Here is a 6,015-nt window from a genome sequence, read left to right on the forward strand (position 1 = left end):
CGCGCCCATCCCAGCTCCTCCCCGGCTCGGGGACCCTTGTCAGTACTACATGCACCCAAATGAGGCAACTCGTACACTTACGTTGCAAGTTTCGGGAAGTGAGCAACATTTGTATTCAAATGTGGAGATGAATATCTACATGTATTTGCCAAGACTAGACATGTTGTATGTCCGCAAATTTTCAAAACTTTTGAAGGAAACTAAACATTCACCACTGAAATTACACCATTAGTTTTCTGATGCACAAAATTAAACACTAAATAATTCGAAATCCTGATTTCAGACCATAGCCAAACGATATGATTGAGATTCTCACAGAGCGTATGTGCGATAGTACGTATTTCTTGTGGAATAAGATATGAGGAAAAGGTCGGGCGTTATCTGAGAGATGCAATCAATTATCCCAGCTCATGTAAATTGCAAGAGTGATAATTTGCACACAAGAGACTTGAATTTTAACTAGGGTTTCCCTTTGATGTCTCGACTGGCCTGTTAACCTTTCGTTTGCCAAGCTTATTATTTTGGCACCCTTATATAGTAGGTGTATTGTTATCTAAAATATCACGCAAGCTTTGTGTGCTCAGTTACATAAAGCTGGAACGGTGAAATCACTTCCAAAAAGGCATCTTGAAAAGATCAATTTGGGAGACTGAAATACGGATTACATGTGTCTTCCGAAGCTTCAGTCGACCTCAACTATCGTCTCAAGATAAACTTATTTGTTCGTGATAAAGTCTTAGACTCCAGTGAAATATGCCTCTTTCATGTTTTGTATAAGGTGTGGACAGCTTTGTGGATGTGAATGTGTTTATCTGCGGCGGGTGTATGTAGATAGCACAGACCGCCTCAACTGTACGTACATGAATGTCCCCTATACAGGCTCCTCATACTGTCAACTTAATCTTGTCACTTTCCACTTTCATAAATATTACATGATATTTTAAGTAATACCTAGAATGTAATACCTTAATACCTTCAGTAGTTATACCTTGTGCACGAGACACTATGACTGCTGCTACTGCTACTGGGATAATACCAACGAAAGAAATTCTCAGGAATAATGCAGCAAATTGCAAAATTGATTTATCAATTTTGAAATAAAACGAAATCAACAACATATCAGCACAATAAAGCCGTGAATAATAATTTGCTGTTTACACATGTCACCTTAAAGCTTGATTGAGACGCACAATACCACGACCTACAGCTGACAGCAGCCAATATGTAAATGTGGCTTTCTTGTATATTGCGGGAATTGACACGATACCTCCCGGACGTTGGTCAGACTGCCAGCTACTCATTTCGAATTGTCTGACCTAATCTTCTAAGGTTCCAGTTAACTATACGCGGAGGTTAATGACAATATTGACAGTCCGCACCTGTACATGTTGTTTGATTCACATGTCTTTACAATGTTCCCAAAATATGAAATGATGAAACATTTCAGTAAACAAAAAATAAAAAACAGAGTTATTTGTATATGAGCGTCACTTACCTCTCATGTTTTTCCGTGCACGCTTCTAAATCGTTAGAGGCGCTACCTCCCTCCCCGCTGCCTGATCTGAAACATCACCAACAAACAGACATTACAATGTTTATTTTCAGTCCTGCCAAATATTCCCTTATGACTGTATAAAATCCACGGGCAATAATGTCAATTGTATGTACATGAGCATTTGCTGAATTGAATTTTCCACGGAATTTTACCAAAATTATAATAGATCGTAAGGAGACAATCACGGATAATTTACATCTGTCTGCGCTATGCGTCGTGGTGAAAGTCATGCTGGAATTGATATGAATTGTAATAAACTGCATGGACATCTGATTCTGTCAGCATCAATTGCACACAATTGTTGAGAACAAAGATATTGTCTATAACAACGCTAACAACATACACTTATGACAGCTGCTGCCTACATGGTAGACTCACTCCTCGTGGCGTGGGGAAACGCAGACAGTATTTCCGTGTGAAATGTCAACACCAACAAAGGTGCAGCAGCAACGCCAGCTACGTGCACACAGGACAACAGCCACTTTCAAAGTTGTCAGTTTCAATACTGCTGAAAATGTGTATCCGACAAGCTACGTTGTGTGGTTCGATGTTGTCGTCTTGAGCTGTGTGAGGTGGACACGTGTGGGTCCACAGTACTGAGTTCAATAGGTCCTGATAGCTGTTACAGTAGATCCTTGCTATGCTGACCACATGGTATTATAGGTGTCACCTCCCAGGCCATTACATTGCTAGCCACGCGCTTCCTTTCCCGTGTGTGTGACGTTATCAAGGTTTCTGATGGTCACTCCTCGCCATTTGAGATAGAATGGCCAGGGCTGACAGAGTGTCACCGACAAGCGAGGGATCTCAGCCAGACACTGAAAGGAGTCACCACTGTTATAATAATTAATTCTTATGTTGATGTCAAGTTGAGAGCACGTGATCACTTCCAGCAGAAGAGGACGGACACAGAAGCACCTACTAAAGCTACCCATACACAAAACGTGTTCGGTTTATCAATTCAAACCTGTCGACTTGAAATGATATTTTGCCAATTCGTATTGCTAATTTTTGAGGAGGTTTGCTTATCGCTCTAGTGGTAATGTCAATCTCAACTCGTTGCTGACAGGAGGCTGATCTTGTGTCAATAGCTGACAAATCATCGATCAATCTGCATACGTGGGAGTCACGTCCAGTTTTCTCATTGGTTTACGTATTTCCGTGTGGTCGTGAGCTGAGGAGCAAGCATGAAAGGGGCGTGGCTGACGTATCATACAAGCGCTGCCCTCATTGTCTGATCGGGTCGGCTGGAGATGTAAATGGGAGAGGACGATCAGTACGTCCGACGTTATCACAAATTGTGTGCCTGTGTTACTATTGAATATCACTTGCTATGAGCAGACCAGAGTCAATGGGCATCCCGTGTGCTGAGTGCTCTACCCGTTCATTCAATAGCTGATAGCGACCCCTGTTCTTGAGTCATTTAACAAACACAGTGAGTGATGACTTCTGATGTTCTCAAGATCTACTCCAAGGTGATCGTTACTGGCAAGGCTTAACCCATACCTCCACACATTGTATGGTGTCAATGAATATACCCCATGCCTCATTTCACACCTACAAAACTTGTTAGCTAACTCCAACATGTCGTTATGCTCTTTTTGAAGTGCCAGCTCTCTCACATACAAAGTCTCCATACTGCTGCACCCGGCCACACACTTACATAGCAGACACACATACACAGGTTACACTGTTGTGGGGATGGGTGACACTGTTAGTAAAACTGTACAAATAAATAACCACTGAAATCAGCCGGCGTTGTGCGCGGTGGTGATTGCATGCTGTACACATGCATATGTGGCTTAATCCCCTGTAATCATTTGGGTGCAATGTTGTTTGAAGTGCCACAAGCAGATACTATGTCACTCAATTGTTTAATTCGCTCGTATAAAAACTTAGACTGATAACTTTGTGCTTTGACAAGTTGGATGAATGATAACAATAACATTCTATCTCCACCCCTCTCGCTATGACTTGTGTAGGGGCCAGTAGTTCTCCTAACAGACTGATGATCCACTCAGAGCACACCCACTGGGACATAGTTCACCAGCTGCCAGCTCAATGTAACGAATAAGCATTTTTTACAAATTAGTGCACACAAAGATTGTTGTAAACCAACCGAGACTTGCACATTATTGTTGCTAACGTTTCAGTATCGCCCCAGAGTGACAAACCGGTGGATTTCCCAACCTTCAGCCTATTAAGATAATCAGATTAGAAGGGCCGTGTAGTTGGATATTACACTTGGCCCCTGTAGTAAGATAGGCTTTATCTTAAGCAAATCCTGTCCTAATTCTGGGAATTTTATCACTGCGAAAGTCCCTTGATCAAATAGATTTCTGACACCTGTTTTGGTCCTGAAATTGACCACGGAACCTCCCCGCGAACTCAGCAGAAGAGCTGAATTTCACAGCCCATAGCTGGGAACTTAGTAAATAAAAATGTCCAACAGTCTTGTTCATTTTTATGGATCTAGAGGTAGTGCTTTCTCGGTAACGCTTTCAGCTCAAAAACACCATCAACGCGTTCTCGTGTCATCTTTGGTGTAGTACACGACTATCGAACCTTTATTTTTGGGTCCTTGTCAGAGAAAACAGACATCTATAAGAAAACCTTAATCCCAAACCTATTCCTTCATAGCTGGGGAATCCTGGTGTGTGATAGTTACGTTGATCAGTATTGCCGTGCCATCTGACTATGGAGATTCGAGAGCCTGTTATTGACAATAGTTTATGGCGTACTTAAGAAAGCGCATGGTTAAATGTTACATACAACTTCGATTTACCGCAAGGGGTCCAGTACGTCAAGGGTATAATATGCCAGTTGTTTTCCTTTCTTGTGAAACTATTCAATCTGTCATAACATTTTAACTATTTTCTGCATACTCTCAACAGCATTTTTATACTTATGTACTTTGTGAAGATATCTTCAAAACGGAAAACACGATATTTTCTCCCCCTCCCTATTCGCCCCTGCTACAACAAAGGCCCAAACGAGAAAAACACAATCAAACCAAAAACAAACCAGAACTGCAACCTACAAAACATACAAACAGTTTCTTGATAATGGAAACCAACTGGGCAAATCCTTTTGCTGGGAGATAGCATAAGGGGTCTCGCATGTTGGATGGGTAGAAGGTTGAAGCGAGCGGTAAGCGGCAATGTCGTTATTCAGTGCACTAGTACAGGAGAGAGCAGCCACCTGCGATCTGGGCAATACAAAGCCCAGGAGGGGATCGCGAGGGTTGCTAGGTTGGAGTCGGACGGGGGTAATCATGTCATTGAAAGCCTCGGAGCGCAGGTGTGACTGTGTGTTTACTTGGGCCAGGCGAACTATTTGGCTCACGGTTTCCTCAGATTTATTAGAAATACCATAAAGTAGACACCTCGTACCCGAACAGGAAAATGATAATGGCGGTATTTCTTGTCGCTTATTTAGAGAACATTGTCAGTTTTACCTGTTGTTCACTTTGACTTTTGCCTTACGATAGGACACCAGTCACGTGATTCATTGGTCGACAGTCTTATCTTAATTTGCTGAATGATTATCATTACGTTATTTATTTTAAGTGTACACACCGAAGTGCAATGACCGCCTGATCGGTATGTCTCTCTGTCTCTCTCTCTCTCTCTCTCTCTCTCTCTCTCTCTGTGTGTGTGTGTGTGTGCGCACACAAAAAATGTAGCACGAACAGGTCGTGTTTACTCGGAAGATTACATTATCCAAGCTTGCTCTGTCTGCAAAATATCAAAACTGTAGACACGTCCGCTCTCTGTCAACACCAGACACAAATCGGTTCAATATCGAAATGTGAGACACCTCTGCACCATATCGATACCAGGAACCGAACAATATCGGCGAGACATAGGTACAGTATCGGTAGAGGAGATACACTGATGCCATACATGATTTTGTTACATATTTGCCTTGTCGTCTTAGTGGATATGCATATTCTTAGTTTCCCAGGCTGTTTCAGCATGACGGCGTTGACCCCTCCTTTAAAATACTCACTATGAGCGTTACTTGATCCACACTTCCCAGTTATTTGAACTGTACGACATGCAGGTCAGGTAAATTGTAAGATACAGAAAACTGTTTCCTTTAATCTTTACAGTAAAGTTTGCATCTACATCTACATGAACACGTTTCTTCCGTTGTTTTTATCTGTGTGATCATATCGAGGACAAATATTACAACTCGGCGTACTACGTGAATTAGAGTAAGTGTTCAGTTTGTTCTTTCTATGATTGGCAGAGAGAAAAGGGGCCATCAAAGGAACAGACCTTAAACAGTTGACCGAAGACATGACCAGTACCGGTGAAGAGAATGCACATGAAAAAACAGCATGACGAAACACCATCCAAGTGAGCATGCAGCAATGTTTGTCTACGGCACATAATAAGTACCCTGCAATAACGCGATATTAAAAGGCTTTGCTGTAATACCTCTTTAAATAAAAA

The 6,015-nt window shown here is 41.9% G+C and overlaps 1 protein-coding gene across 1 annotated transcript in view; it reads right to left on the bottom strand.

Annotated features, from left to right (window-relative positions):
• The window catches only part of LOC137287156 (single-minded homolog 2-like), a 45,156-nt gene extending 43,601 nt beyond the window's left edge, over window positions 1-1,555 (bottom strand). Inside the window, exon 1 of the mRNA XM_067819319.1 lies at window positions 1,496-1,555. The gene's annotated coding sequence lies outside the window, so the exon portion shown is untranslated. The remainder of the gene's footprint in view (window positions 1-1,495) is intronic.
• Window positions 1,556-6,015: the final 4,460 nt, after the last annotated feature.

Source organism: Haliotis asinina, chromosome 6, assembly GCF_037392515.1.
Source record: "Haliotis asinina isolate JCU_RB_2024 chromosome 6, JCU_Hal_asi_v2, whole genome shotgun sequence".
NCBI classification, from domain to species: Eukaryota; Metazoa; Mollusca; class Gastropoda; order Lepetellida; family Haliotidae; genus Haliotis; species Haliotis asinina.